The 16745-nt window shown below is 44.6% G+C and overlaps 1 pseudogene; it reads left to right on the forward strand.

Annotated features, from left to right (window-relative positions):
* LOC147098150 (scavenger receptor cysteine-rich domain-containing protein DMBT1-like) overlaps positions 1-14531 on the forward strand; it is a 53560-nt pseudogene extending 39029 nt beyond the window's left edge.
* The last annotated feature ends 2214 nt before the right edge of the window (positions 14532-16745 follow it).

Genomic DNA, 16745 nt, shown 5'->3' on the forward strand with positions numbered 1-16745 from the left:
TGAGGAGGAATTTCATCACCCTGAGAATGGTGAACCTGTAGAATTCTCTACCAAAGAAGGCAGTTGAGGCCAATTCATTAAATATATACAAGAAGGAGATAGATATATTTCTTAAGGTTAAAGGGATCAAGGGATATGGGGAGAAGGCAGGGACAGGATACTGAGTTTGAATGATCAGCCATGATCTCATTGAATAGCAGAGCAGGCTCGAGGGGCCGAATGGCCTACTCTTGCTCCTATTTTCTAAAATTTCTATGTGCTGACTATTCTTTATTATATACAAAAGCAAAATACTGTGGATGTAGGAAATCTGCAATAAAAACCAATTAACGTGGAAATATTATACAGGTCAGGCAGCATCTGTGAAAATTCAAACGTTTCATGTCGATGACCTTTCGTCAGAACTGGAAAAATATGTAACAGTTTTTTAAGCAATTACAGAGTCAGGAAAGCGGGGAGGGGAGGAAAGAACAAACGGGAAGTCAAGAAAAATTAAATGACAAAAGGGATGATGGTGCAAGGCAAAAGGTCACGACAGTGGGACAATAAAGAAACAAAAGATGGGCCTAGAGAAGGTGTAAATTGGAATAGCAGAATCATCAGCAATGCCCGCTGTCTGATAATATTCAGGTATATTTATTATCTGAAATTTTTCAAATCAGTATTGAGTCCAGAAGGCTGAAAAGTGTCTAATCGATAGACACGGAACTGTTCCTCGAGGTAACGTTGAACTTCCAATCTCATCCCTTGCTGTGTTTTCACTATCCCGTCTGACCTATCCATCACTGACCCCGTAAGATCAGCATCCACTTATGCCCCATCTCAATGAACTTCGAGCTCGGCACAATGCTGAGCTCTTTTTCCATCACCTTCACCTCCATACGCACTTCTCTGGCCAGAATCTTCCCCCACGTAGAGTATCCTTTCTTCCATCTTCAGTACTCTCGTTCCACCTGGATCCCTCCATCTAGACTCTTACACGCTCTAGATATTTTCATTGGGAATTGCCGGCATGACATCAGCCATTTCAATTTCTCTACTCCACTCACTCACTCTAATCTACCTCCCACTGAATTTGCGGCGATCCGTTTTCTCGGATCAATTCCTAATATTGTCATTAAACCTGCTGACAAGAGTGGCGCTGTTGTTGATTGGTGAACTGACCTCTAACTTGCAGAGGCTGAACGCTAACTCTCTGAAACCACCTCCTACCTCCCACTGCAGCATGACCCCACCACCGAACATCAGCCCATCATTTTCAAGATGGTCAATGGCCTCCTCTTCCCTCAATGGTCTCCAACGTCATAATCCCCCAACCTCACACAGCCCGATTCTACCTCCATCTCAAGATCCACCAACAGGACTGCTCTGGTACACCCAACGTTTCAGCTTGTTCTTGCCCCACGGAAATGATTCCTTCCTATCTCGACGCTTTTTTCTCAACTAATCCAGGCTCTTCACACCTGTATCCATGAATCTTCTGACGCCCTCCATTACTTGAACCGTTTCCAGTTTCCTGGCACTAACCATCTCCTTTTCACCATGGACGTCCAATCCGTCTACACCCCATCCCCCACCAGGCCGGCCTGAAGATTCTCCACTTCTTTCCTGAATAGTGGGTCAACCAATCCTCATCCTCCACCATTCTCCCCTGCCTGACTGAAATTGTTCTCACATTGAAAAATAACTCGTTTGACTCCACTCACTTGCTCCAAATAGACGATTCTGCTGTGGGAAGCCATATGTGTCCTAGCTGTACTTGATTTTTCGTGGGATATGTGAAACATTCTTTGTTTCTTTCCTACTCAGGCCTTCTCCCTCACGTCTGTTTCCGGTACATTGATGACTGTATTGATGCCATTTCCCCCTTTGGTGCTGAACTGGAAAATTTCATCAACTTTACTTACAATTTCCATCCTTCCCGGGCCTTCACATGGTCCATCTGCGACTCTTCCCTTCCCTTCCTCAAGAACTCTCTCTCCATTTCTGGGGAAAAGCTATTGACCAATATCCACTATAAGCCCACTAACTCCCACAGCTAACTTCACTTCACTTCCTCCCAGGCTGCTTCCTGTAAGTATTCTATTCCATTCTCCCAGCTTCACCATCTCCGTCACATCTGTTCTGCTGATGCCACCTTCCATCCTAGTTTTTCTGAAATGTCTTCATTTTTCCTCAACCGAGGACTCCCCTCCACCATGGTTGAAAGTGCCCTCAAAGTGTCCTTTCCATTGCCCGTATCTCTGCGCTCATCCCATTCCACCCTTGCAGAACCACGATAGCTTCCCCTTGCCTTTACCTTCGAACCCACCAGCCTCCACATTCACAGAGCAACCTCCACAATTTCGGCCATTTCCAGCATGATTCCACCAACAAACACATCTTCCCCTCCCCTTTCAGCATTCTGAATGGACCGTTCATTCCATGACACTCTGGTCCAATCCTCAATCACCCCAACACCCCCTCCCCTTCCCACAACTCTTTCACATCGAAGTGCAGGAGAAGCAACAGCAGCCCTTTTCACTCCTCCCTTCCCACCGTCCAGGGCTCCAAATACACCTTCCAGGTGAAACAGAAATTTACTTGTACTTCTTTCAATTTAGTACACTGTATTCGCTGCTCAAGATGCAGTCTCCTCACATAGGGGAGGTCAAACGCAGATTGGTGACCGCTTTGTGGAACCCCTCCGTTCAGTCTGCAAGCTGACACCAAGCTTCCACTTACCTGTGATATTTATTCTATGCCCCAATCCCACTCTGACCTCTCTGTCCTCAAACTCCTACACTGGTCAATGAAGCTCAACGTAAGCTCGAAGAAAAGCACCTCATCTTTCAATAAGGAACTTTACAGCCTTCTGGACTCAACATTGTGTTCAACAATATCAGATCATAACCTCTGCCCAAATGCTTTCGTGCAGTAGCTATTGCTGATGATGCTGCTATTCCCATTAACACCTGCTCCAGGCAAATATTTTGTTTCTTTTGTCCCATTACCATCTCCTTTTGCCTTGCACTATCATCCATTTTGTCTCTTAATCTGTCCTGCCTTCCATCCTATCACAAGCCTTCCCTTTTGTTCCTGCCGTCCCCAATTTCCCCCTCCTGTACTTCCTTAAAAACCTTTTCCATCTCCAACTTTTTCCAGTTCTGACGAAGGGTCACCGTCTTGAATCGTTAAGTCTGTTTCTATCTCAACAGATGCGGACTGACCTGCTGAGTATTTCCAGCATGTTCTATTTTTATTGTTTGTTTAATGTTCGATTTCCAGCTGTATTTCTATTAAATTTCTGAATAATTATCGACACTAGTGAACACACCCGGTGCAACATGTTTTGTGCAGTATGAACACACAGCAAGTTATCAATTGAACCACCTGGATATTTCTTGCTTCATTGACAGAGCACAAGGAGCTGAGACTGGTGAAAGGAAAGCATCGCTGTGAAGGAAGAGTGGAAGTGTTCTACAATGGGACCTGGGGAACAGTGTGCTCGGAGAAACTGGATCGACATGATGCAGAAGTGATCTGTAAACAGTTACAGTGCGGCCCCCTCATATCTATTGAGTATCACACTCGGTTATTCGGAGCGGGATCCGGACCCGTTTGGCTCGATGAGATGGAGTGTGATTCGGACGAATCCTTCCTTTGGCAGTGTCAGACAGACCCGTGGGGTGAACACAACTGTCATCACGGGGAGGATGCAGGTGTTGCTTGTTCAGGTAACACAAGGAACCTCTCAATGTGCGGGTGTTATTTCAAACATTGATGTCCAATACAGTCAGCATATTTCTCCTCTTAACAGAAGCCAAAGTGCAGGAGAGATCCCACAGTTCAAGGGTCTGCGATCGAGAATCTGGGTCTAAACATGAACATTCACCAGGTGCTTCAACCTCTTCATTATACCAACTATCTGATCTGTATTCCAGGCTTGTACTAAATAAATAACAATAAATGATTCCCTTTGATAGACTCGGGACAACCGTTGCGCCTGGTTGGAGGCAACACCAACTGCTCCGGGAGAGTGGAGATATTGTCCAATAACAGCTGGGGCATGGTGTGTGATGACTCCTGGGATATGGCCGATGCCAATGTTGTCTGCAGACAGCTGGGTTGCGGCCCCGCTCTATTGGCCGCAGGAGGGGCCGCAATTGCCCAGGGTGCCGGTCTTATCTGGCTGGATGAGGTGAAGTGCACCGGAAGTGAATCCCTTCTGTCCGACTGTCGTTCCTCACCACCAGGTCAACATGACTGTGATCACAAGGAAGATGCCAGTGTGATTTGTTCCGGTAAGGGTCGCAGGGGGTTTCCTCGTTCTGTGAATATGACTCATGGATTTAGGAAAATAAGAACAAACTTTATATTTACAATGCAAAATCTTAATGTTTGAAGTTGCTGAAATGTTTGTGCAATATGTTCCACAGAACTCGATTTGCCTCCTACTGCTTCTCCGTTCACACCTGCAGGTACTTATCATTATTAGTACTATTATTTTTATTAATGTTAGCGTTCATATTAGTGGTATTGGTGTTATTGACATTTTCTTGGTTTGTTAATTTCTGAAGTTAACGTGAGCAGTTTTAAATTGACTGGAACATTTTTAAAAAATACAAGGCGGACTGTGTCTGTGTTAAATCTTTCTGTAATCTTGTGATTAAGGACAGGGAGGTAAAACCATCTCCATCCCTGTTGCCATCTGCATAACCCTCGGAGTCCTTCTAATCTGTGAGTTGATCGCACTGATGGCGGTAATACAGAGAAAGTCAACACGAAGAGGTGAGGCTCAAATCTTACCGCTGAACTAACACTTGATCTCACATCGCTTCATATCCTGGCGAGTCTGCAGTTCATTGCACTTTTCCATATGACGTACATTGGCTCCCGGTTAAACGATGCCTGGATTTAAAAATTCTTATCCTTGTTTTCAAATCCCTCCATGGCCTCACCGGTCCCTGACTCTGTAATCTCCTCCTGCCCCACAACTCCCCCCCACCACCCAGATATCTGAACTCCTCTAATTCTACACTTTTGAGAATCCCTGACTGCAATCGCTCAACGATTGCTGGCCGTGCAGTCTGATGCCGAGGCCCTCAACTCTGGAAATCCCAGCCTAAACCTCTCCATCTTTCTTTCATCCTTTAAGACGTTCGTTAAAACCTACCTCTTTGACCAAGCTTTTGGTCACCTGTCCTAAAATTTATCTTTATGTGTCTCAGTACCAAATTTGTTGTCTTAAAATACTCATGTGAAGCGCCTCAGAACGTTTTACTACCTTAAGGGCACTTCATAAATACAAGTAGTTGTTGTTTTTGAGTGTCACGTGATCTTGTTAGAAATAAATCTGAATCCGCTTTTGGCGAATTGTTCCATTCAATGTGCTGCCCGAATTAGTAAAATGGGACACTTAAAATGGAGAGTTATTTAAAGTGTCCACATTCACTGTCCCAGTTCATCAGCCGGTACATGAGATTCCAGAAGAAGTTACTTGCTGCAACAGTGGAACAGAAAGTTTAATTGAACTGTTTGGGCTGTGCTTTCACTTATTTTCTGTTATTCTTCCTTTATCCATTGGGTATCCATTCCACCCTTTCAGTTTCTGGGTCCGGTTGCCCAATCTCGAACTCTCTGACCGCGTTCTGCCCACCATTTTGAGAGATGACAGTTTTAAAGGCCTTTCTGCATTCTCCGCTGATGATTCTACCTCCCAACACAACTATTCCACTCATATCTCACCCACCCAACACATTCCTGCTCCGTGTACACAGCAAGGCTCCTCTCACACTGACGGGACATGCCAAAGAACCATCAGCTCCTCACTCGCGCTTTCAAACTGATGCTGTCCGCAGAGATCAGTCAACTTCACCCAGATTCTCTTCAGCTGAACTCCCCGTGTGGCCCCGTAAGCGAGCGATCAACTGGAGCTCATTTCTCCTGATACCCCCTCATTCCCTCTTCCCGAGGTCAATACAACTGGCCGCAATCTGCTGGAGGTGAACATGTGTCTGCACAGAGACACAGACACACACACGGAATCACACACACAACTAACCTCCTACACATCCATGTTGACTGATTCTGGCCACTGACTATCACTATATCTGTCATTTGGATTTATTCGCTGATGAATTCCTGTGAAACGCGCGTGAAGTGAATCAACATGTTAATCTCCCCGCCCTCCCTCCAACAGGTGCTGTCACTCGCGGCAGGGAGTCACCTGCTGGTTTGTACCAAGCAATTTATGAAGAGATTGAGAATATTCCCCCCGGCGAGGATTCCGCTCAGACCCAGGGTTCAGGTCTGTATTTTCCGTTTGATATCGAATCTTGACTGGACAAATATCGCCTCCCCTTAAATACCCCTTTTAATGGTCAATGCACTGACTGGACACGATCAGCAGTCCGCTCACTGTCCCCATGTGAAGGAGTCCTGTCACAGTGAGAGTGTCTCTGTGTCCGTGTGTATAGTGAGAGCAGCAATGGTTTGGGGAAGATTCCCACTGGTCGGTATTGTTCAAAGAACGGGTTTTTGGGTTGTTTCTAAATAGCGAGCAGAGACGCTGTTTCCATTTCCCACCCGGCTCCACACGGACTCCCTCAGATATCTGAGCCCAGGAATAATAAACCCATCGGCTGATTGTATTCTTTTATTTTATATTCACTCAAACATGACATGAAATCACAGATCGATTGAAACCATCTTCATTCCTTCACTTATTGTCTTCCCTTTAAATATTGGGCCGAATATTCCGATCCCAATTGTGTGTACGCGCTGTGTAAGGCCTGCTTTTACCAGGATGAGTTGAAAAAAGTAACAAAAAATATTTTCACCCATTTATCATTTAAAAATTCGTTTAAAAAAGGTAAGTTTATTTTAAGCTCCGTAAAAAGCTTTAATTATTTTTTCAAAAAATTACATTTTTGTTTAAAATATTAAATTTATTGAAATTTGAACTAATTTAAAAAAGGTGAAGTTTTTTAAAAATTTATTTAAAGTTTTACAGTGTTTTTGGGGTGATCTCCATTCATATATTTGACAGGTCCGTCTGTCAAGTGCATGAAGGGAGATTCCCTTCTTTGATTGGCTCCCCATGGCCCACTTGATCCCAGGGACTCTTGTGTCTCTGGGATACCTGGGCCCTGTGTACTTGGAGTTGGAAACGCCCAGGAGCGGAATTATACGCACCTCAGGAACCCTCAGGTAAGTGCGTAGATTTTTTCCAGATCAAAGGTCTCCGCACGCGGGAAGCCTCCGATCGCTAAATACGGCCCATTGGCCTCGACGTTGCGGTCGGATGCTTGCTGTAGACGAACGCATCTGAACCGCAAGAAAAGGACGCAGCTCCCTGCTGCCTCCAGATCCTTGGTCTGTTCCACTCCTGGGCCTGTAGGTGTCCGCCTGGGTAAAGGCCCCGTATCCCAGGGGCGCAACCGGTTAACAAGCAGCGGGCCAGTCCAACCAATCACAAAGGGGGATTCCTAATTTGCTTATGGGGATTCCATTTAAGTATAGAATCGCCTTAATCATAATGGCCCAGATTTTCTGGGCCGGATGACCGAGTACGTGGTGTGTACGCAGCCATTCGTGCCCCACAACTTCCGGGTTTCCACCATGCGCAAAAATTCGGAACTTGCGATCTTTCAAGTTTCAGCTCGACAGATCCACCGCATCCCGGGAAATGGACACAAAGCTGGCGGAGAGCTGGGCTATTTAACCAAATACTGCCCAGCGAATGCCCGTGAAACTTTTACACCTGGTAAAAGCAGGGGTAAGGACTTCTTTTTAAGAGTAAGACATTAAATAAATATTAAAATAGTTTTAAAAATTATTTAAACATAATAAAACTTTAAAATTAGTTTAGGTTATTTTTAGCCCCTTAAAAAGTTTACATTTATAGTTCAAAAAATTAAGCTTTGGCTTTAAATGTTTAATTACATGGTATTTTAATTAATTTTGAATGTGAAATGATTTGTTTTTATTTAACTGGTGTGCAATTGTCTTTTTTAGTGGATTCCTATTCATGATTATGGGGATTCCGTCCGTGAACACATTAGCATAGTGGCGATTCCCCTTTATGATTGGTTGGGCTGGCCCACGTGATCCGAGAGGTGCTTGTGAGCCACGTGCGCCCTGGGTGTGCGCGGAGAGGCCCAGGACCACAAGTGTCCGAACCTCCGAGACCATCAGGTCGGTTCGCACTATTCTTGCGGTTCGGAGGCATTCACCCGCGGGAAGCCCCCGACCGCAAATTGAAAGCGCAGTTTCACACCACTTAAATAAAAATAAATAATCACAGGTTCCAAATTAGTTAAAACACAATTTAATTAAACATTTAAAACAATTTTTCTTGTAGAATAAATATAAACATTTTTAAAGGTGCAAAACATTACCTGAAATAAATTAAAATATATACATCACTCTAAGAAATGTATTTCAAGAATTATTTAAACCCTTATGCTGGTAAAAGAAGGTCTTACCGCTGCGTTTACCCGGTCTAAGGGTTTCGTGGCCATTCGCTGGGCAGTACTTCGGCAAATAATCCAATTCTGCACCAGTGAATGTCAATTTGCTGCGGATTCGAACGATCGGTTAAACAGAATCTGGACAGATTGCAAGTTCTGGGTTGTCGGGCATTACACGCGGAACCCTGAACTTGCAGGAAACTTACGATGGATGGTGTGTACACCGTCATTGGCCGCGGAATATCAAGGCCATCATTTCCTGTGTTAGCTGACCTTGGAGTCTCTGTCACGAACATTTCATTTTATTCCCTTTAAGCAATCCAATAAAAACTCGCTGCTTTTATGATTCGACAGTCGCATTGTCCCAGATTCCATTTCTATCGGTGACTGGATTCCTGTATCTGGAACACGTTCCTCGCAGGAAATCCTAACCTGTGATTGATTGTTTCTATCCGACTTATTCTAATAGATTGTATTCTGATATTTAACATTAATTTACACATTGTGCTTCAGGATATTATAGCAATAACGCTTATCGAATCGATGAAACCTTTGTATGGGCTATTTTTAGGGAGGGATTTAACCGTTAACATAAATCATTCCTTTAAAAACAGATGGATGAAGGATTCGGATATTGTCCTCCTTGCACTATTTTCTGACCCATGTGTGGGGCGGGGGTGGGGGGTCAGTTTGTGCCGTCACCGCCGGCGGTTTTAGAGTCTCTGAAAATGAAAGAGACGGTGGAAGGCTGGAGGGATCATGATCAGGAAACACCGCTCACTCGCTCTGTACTAAACAACTATGCTATACACTATTTTCTCTGCTCTGATATCCGAGATATTGCCTGTACTCATAGGCTGTACTGTATATTATTGTGTCTGACCGCTGGGAGGCCGTCATTTATGGTCCATCCTTAGTTGTACTGATAAGGTGGTGATGGGCCCTCCTCCTAAACCACTGCAGTCCTTGTGGTTAATAATCTCCAACAATGGTGTCAGTTACCTAATTCCAGCACATTGTCACAGGGACGATGAAGCTACTGGGCCGGAAATTGCGGTCGGAGGCTTCCCGCGGGCGAATGCCTCTGAACCACAAGTAAACTCCACACCTACCTGGTGCCTCTGGACCTTCGGACACTTGTGCTCCTGGGCCTCCAGGCATATGCCTTTGTCAAGGCCCACGTATCTCATGAGCACATGCGGTGCGCAAGCATCCCTGGGATCACATGGGCCAACCCAACAAATCAAATGGGGATTCTCATTATGCTCATGGTGGCATAGTGGTTAGCACTGTTGCCTCACAGCGCCAGAGACCCGGGTTCGAATCCGGCCTCGGGCGACTGTCTGTGTGGAGTTTGCACATTCTCCCCGTGTTTGCGTGGGTTTTCTCCGGGTGCTCCGGTTTCCTCCCACAGTCCAAAGATGTGCAGGTTAGGTTGATTGGCTATGATAAATTGACCCTTAGTGTTAGGGGAATTAAATACGTGGGGTTACAGGGATAGGGTGGGATATGTGTTGGTGTAGGGGTTACGGGGATCGGGTGGGATATGTGTCAGTGCAGGCTCGATGGGCCGAAATGGCCTCTATCTGCACTGTGGGGTTTCTGTGATTTCTGTGAAGGCTTGTATTTATATAGCGCCTTTCACGACAACCGGACTGAAGTACTTTTGGAGTGCAGTTACTGTTGTAATGTGAGAAATGCGGCAGCCAAGTTGCGCACAGCAAGCTCCCACAAACAGCAATGTGATAATGACTGAAAAATCTGTCCTTGTTATGTTGATTGAGGATAAATATTTACATACGCAATCCACATAAGTATAATAGGAATCCCCTAAATAATACATTTTAACAAACCTGCAATAAAAGTAAATCATCACATGGTCAAAATTCATTAAAATAAAATTGAATTAAACATTTAAAACGAAAATTTAATTTTTGAATAATAAATGTAAACTTTTTTCAAGGCGCATAAAATAACGTAAACTAAATTTAAAGCTGTTTATATGCTTAAATCATTTAAATAAATATATTTTTCTATGTATTTAAATGCTTACACTGGTACAAGAAGGCATTACTCCTGCTTGTACCAGGTGTAAGGGTTGTGTGGGCATTCGCTGGGCAGTAGTTGGGCATATAACTGAACCCGGCGCCAGCGAATGTCCATTTCCTGCGGATGAGCATGATCTGTCAAACAGAATCCTGACAGATTGCAAGTTCTGTGTTTTTGTGCATGTGCATCACATGTGGAAACACGGAACTTGTGGGAAACTTATGACCATGTATGTTGTGTGCATGCGATCATAGGCCCTGGAAAATCCGGGCCATTATGTTGTCTGCTCCGATGTCCTGAACAACCTCTCCAATAACCATCCATATTCTGTGTTTGACAGTTTTTGCTTCCATTGACTCGCTCAATCAGATTGAATATTACACCAGTAACATTTTGGGTGACACTGACCCGGGATCAGAAAATCCTGAAAGGAACTCCTCCAGTATTCAGGGTGGGTACATTTTTACTTCCTACAATCGCTTTTTTGGACTTCACACTTTCTACTACCTAAAACCAACAACTAAAGATAACAGAGCTTACTTGCCGATGAATGACACTGCCAAGAACCCGTAGTACCGGACAGTGGTTTTAGTTACAAAATATTGTAGAAATAATTTGGATTTGAAACAAAATCATGTTAATTTCCCCCAATGGTCTAATGGAATTTTTTTTCATTCCTGGATTGGCTGGCAAGGCCAGGATTTATTGCCCATCCCTAATTGCTCTTGAGAAGGTGGAGGTGAGATGCCTTCTTGAACCGCTGGAGTCCCTGTGGTGAAGGTACTCCCACAGTGCAGTTACGGAGGGAGTTCCAGGAGTTTGACCCAACGACGATGAAGGAATGTTGATATATTTCCATGTCCGAATGGTGTGCAACTTAGAGGGGAACTTGCAGTTGATGGTGGTCCCAGCTGCCTGCTGCCCTTGTCCTTCTAGGTGGTAGAGGTTGCAGGTTTGGGAGGTGCTGCTGAAGAAGCGTTGGCAAGTTGTTGCAGTGCATCTTGTAGATGGTACACACTGCAGCCACGGTACGCTCGTGTTGGAGGGAGTGAATATTTAAGATTTTGGATGGGGTGCCAACCAAGCGGTTGCATTATCCTCGATGGTGTGTATCTTAGAGTGTTGCAGGAGCTGCACTTATCCTGGCAAGCGGAGAGAATTCCATCAAACTCCTGACTTGTGCCTTGTAGATGGTGGAAAGGCTTTCAGGAGTCAGGAAATGAGACAATCGCCACAGAAGTACCAGCCTCTGATCTGCTCTTCCAGCCATAGTATTTATGTGACTGGTCAATGGTGACACCTTCCATTACTTTGCTGGTGATTGAGAATAGACTGATGGGGCGGTAATTGGCCGGATTGGATTTGTCCTGCTTTTTGTGAACGGTTCATACCTGGGCAGATTCTACATTGTCGGGTAAATGCCAGTGTTGTAACTGAACTGGGACAGCTTGGCTAGAGGTGCGGCTGGTTCTGGAGCACAGGTCTTCAGCTGGCAAGTTGTCAGAGCCCATAGCCTTTGCTGTATCCAGTGCATTCAGCCATTTCTTGATATCACGTGGAGTGAATTGAATTGGCTGAAGACTGACTTCTGTGATATTGGAGACCTGAGGAGGAGGCCGATATGGATCATCCACTCGGCACTTCCGGCTGAAGATGGTTGCAAACATTGCAGCCTTGTATTTTTCACTCACGTGCTAAGCTCCGCCATCATTGGGGATGGGGATATTGATGAAGCCTCGTCCTCCCATTAGATATTTCATTATCCGCCAACATTCACTACTGGATGTGGCACGACTGCAGAGCTTTGATCTGAACCATTGATTCTGTAAGTTCTGTAACCTTGCTGCCTTCAGTGCTTCTTCCAAGTGGTGTTCAACATGGAGGAGTACTGATTCAGCAGCTGAGGGAGGGTGGTATGTGGTAATCATCAGCTGGTTTCCTTGCCCAGCTCGACCTGAAGCCATAAGACTTCATGGTTCTGGAGTCAATGTTCAGCACTCCCATTACCACTCCCTCCAGAATGTATAGCACTGTACCGCCACCTCTGGTGGGTCTATCCTGCCGGTGGGACAGGACATACCCAGGGATGGTGATGGTGGAGTCTGGGACATTGGCTTAAAGGTATGATTCTGTGAGTATCACTATGTCAGGCTGTTGCTTGCTAGTCTGAGGGACAGCTCGCCCAATTTTGGAACAAGTCCGCAGATGTTAATGAGGAGGACTTTGCAGGGTCGACTGGGCTGGGTGTGTCGCTGTCGTATTCAAGGTGGATCATGATCAGGAAACCCCGCTCACTCTCTCTGTACTAACCGACTGTGTTATACACTATTTTCTCTGCTCTGATACCGGAGGTCTTACCTGTACTAATGGACTGTACCTTATTGTGTCTGACTGCTGGGAGGGCCGACATTTATGTTCCATCTCTAGTTGCCCTGATAAGGTAGTGGTGGGCCTTCCTCTGAACCACTACAGTCCTTGTAGTGAATGATCGCCCACAATGGTGTCAGTTACCAAATTCCAGGATATTGTAACAGGGACGATGAAGGTATTTTGTTGTCTGCTCCTATGTGCTAATCAATCTCTCCAATAACCATCCATTTTTTGTGTTTGACAGTTTCGGGTTCCATTGACTCCCTCAATCAGATCGGATATTACACCAGTGACATTTTGGGTGACAATGATCCGGGTTCAGAAATACCTGAAAGGAACTCCTCCAGTCTTCAGGGTGGGTACATTTTTACTTCCTATAATCTTATTTTCGACTTCAAGCTCTCTACCACGTAAACCAACAACTAAAGACATCAGAACTTACTCGCCGAAAAATGAGACTGCCAAGGATCCGTAGTACTGGACAGTGATTTTAATTACAAAATATTGTGGAAATACTTTTGATTTGAAATAACATCTTATCGACTTCCCCCAATGATATAATGGAAGGAAACATTCAGTTCATTGTGTTTCCTCACACGGCTCTATGGGCCGTGAAATGTGAAATGTATGTGTAGGTTGGGTGGGTGATTCAGTGGGAAATGTGTGACTTTAAAACGGAGACTAAACTGCCTCGACACGACACAGTCCAATCATTGCCCCAGATAAGCCCACTTCACCCGAAGACCACATTGGTCCACTCTCCCGCCCTGCAAGGCCCGGGTAGATTGATTTATAATAATATCATTCTGAGCACTCAGTGCTGGCATTTGGTTTCAGTGGAAATCTCTATTTCCTCCCAGGTCTGGTTCCGGGCGATTATGACGATGTCGAGACTGGAGTCACTGACACTCAGGGCGGTCACTTTCTGCTGGACGGTGGTCCTGATGATCTCCTCACACTCAGAAGTGCCGGCGGTGATCTCTCCACTCTCGGTGAGTTACATCTCTGACATTCCCGCAGTCAACAGCCCTCTGTGTAGGAATGGGCTGGCGCTGTTTTAAATTCCTTTCAATCGGCGGTGACACAGGGAGTTGGCTGATTTAAGTCCATGCTGTGATTACAGGAAATGAAGTGTTCTAGAAAAGAGATGTCCTAGAAAAGAGATCCTGATGCTGTTCAGTGTGGATTATCTTCCTTGTTAATACTCGCACCAGGAATCATTCCAATGCTCAAACTGAACCGCCCGATTCTCGGATATTAGATGCACCTCGTCTGCTGTCACCCAGCGGTAAAACCCAGCACGGGGGTGTGGGTAGAAAACAATTCTCTTCCACTCACAGACCAACAAAGTCCAGCCCCTTCACCAAATTGACAGATATATGTGACCCACACTGATGCGGGTTTTACCGCCATCATTAACCCATAATCTGTCTCTCCCACAGTGTACAGCTCTCAGACCCGCACTGATCCCGGTTTACCGGTTCCTTCCACTCCTGGTAACAATGACCATGTTCACTGTGACACGTTCACAACCCCGGACATTCCGCCACCGATGGGCAGTGACTGTGTGGCTCAAAATGTTACATCTACGTCAAGCCGGTAAGAGCAATGTTTTATTATCTGCTGCATTGTTTGTGCCCCAGTGCTGGGGAATGTCCAGTCCCGGGTGGATTCTACTGTGTGACAATGGGCAGTGTGTTCAACCGGTAGTGACACTGAAACTAGCAGAGAGAACATGCTGTGTATTTACTGTGGAAATAAACACCCCATTATACTGGCTGTAATTAATTCAATTCTGTGATTGTGGGGAGTGTCTTTAACGGCAAACTATATTGAAACTATCAGAGAGATTATGTTTATTTATTAGTTAAATAAAAGTCAAATAGAAGTGACATATCAGGGAGAATATTGTGAGTAGTGAAAAAGACTCCATTTGATTGTATATTGTGTTGGTGAATTGTTTAATCCTCTCTCTCTCTCTCTCAAGCTGTTTGTTTTTTCCTTTCAGGTAAAAGTCAGCGGAAAATCCCGGATGCGATGTCCCGGGGCGTGTCACAGAGTAGCGGAAAATATTGTGTGTGAAATCTGAGAGAATATACATTAACTTTTCCAACAGTGTGTACATGCTGAATGTGCTTCTCTTCACGATATAAACAACACTTTAGTTTATCAATCGCCATGTTAATTTGTTTTGAAATAAATAGATTTAGCTCTTCTTTATATTTTGGCTGCATTCTGCTTAATTAAAATTATAAAACAAAGAATGTATTCGGATCATTGCTCTGTCTATATTAATACTGTAAGACACTGCTCTGCGTGGATTAATCAACTCTGTAACAGAGATTAAGAACCTATGTTTATTGTTGAAGATTTTATATGAACTTCATTTTGTAACCGCTTCACTTTTTCATCCTCTATTTAAGATGGTTCTCAACCTGCAGGGGGGTCAAGTGATGTATATAGCGTTTAAAAATATAAAATGCATTTTATAAATATTATGTTTGAAATTTGTGCCTTTGTCGATGTTCATGTTTTTATTATGTCCCATGAGTAAACACACACAAATTCCTAGATACAGCAGAATATTGTTTTACTGCACGACACCTGCCCCTGGGAATTCGGCGTATGGCGGGAGACCCGGAGAATCTGATCAGAGTTCCACGGCCACTGTTATTGGACTTTAATTCTAAAAGCTAAATACTTCAGTTATTCAGACGCAGTGAGCAATGGTCACTCAATCAGCAAAACGACTGTACCGTGCAGTGTCCGCCAGCAGGTGGCGATGCTTATTCCATCAGTATGACCACTGCAATGGCAAGTATCCACCAGCAGAGGGCGAACATTATTATAAATAAAAACAGAAAATGCTGGAACCACTCAGGTCAGGCAGCATCTGTGGAAAGAGAAACAGTTAACGTTTCACGTCAGTGATACCTTCAGAAATCTAAAATGTTAGAGATTAACCGCTTTTAGTAAATAAAGAGCCAGGGAAAAGGGGGCATGAAAAGATCATAAGGCTGAATGTCTGTGATTGGATGGAGGGCAGGAGTGATTCAGTGAATCCTCGCTTCCCTCACTCTGATCCATGTCCCTGTGAACTTGCAGCATTCCATTCTCTCAGGTACAAACCTGACATTAACATTAAATCTGCTGATAAGGGAGTCGCTGTTGTTGTGATGAAAATAGCGCCACCTTGTGGAGTCTAAACACAAAGGCCCACAATTTGCGATCAGAGGTTTCCCGCGGGTGGAAGCCTCCGACCTGTGAAAAATCTCCGCATTTCCCTGGTGGCCCGGGAGATTTGGAGGCTCGCGATCCTGGGCTTCTCCGAGTCCGCGCGGGCAGAGGCCCAGGGATCTCAGGTGCGTATGCGGCTCACAAGCACCCCTGGGGTCACATGGGCCAGCTCAACCAATAAAAGAAGGGAATCCCCATTCATACTTCTGGGAGTTTCGTGCGTCCGGAGCGCCCATAAATATGAATGGGGATCACTTTAAAAATACACGAACTGATAAAATAAATAAATAAATTACATAGTTAATAATAATTAAAATGCCTTTTAATGCTATTGAAATCGAAAAATTAATTTTTTGAACAAATATGTATTAACGGGACTAAAAATAATCTTAACTTATTGGACAGGGTTGTTAATGTATAAATGTGTGTTAACATTTTATTTAGCTTTTTTAAAACTCTTATTCTGGTAACAGCAGGCCTTACACCTGCATTTATCAGGCATAAGAATTTCACAGGCATTCAGCGGGCGTAAGTTGGGCAAATAGCGGAAATCTCCACCGGCAGAGGCCCATCTCCCTGGGATACGGAGGATCTGTCAAGAAGATTCCGATGCCTAAATCTGGAACCAGCGCGGCC

This window comes from Somniosus microcephalus, chromosome 30, assembly GCF_052327205.1.
Source record: "Somniosus microcephalus isolate GS21.2 chromosome 30, FLI_Smic_1.0, whole genome shotgun sequence".
Classification (NCBI taxonomy): Eukaryota; Metazoa; Chordata; class Chondrichthyes; order Squaliformes; family Somniosidae; genus Somniosus; species Somniosus microcephalus.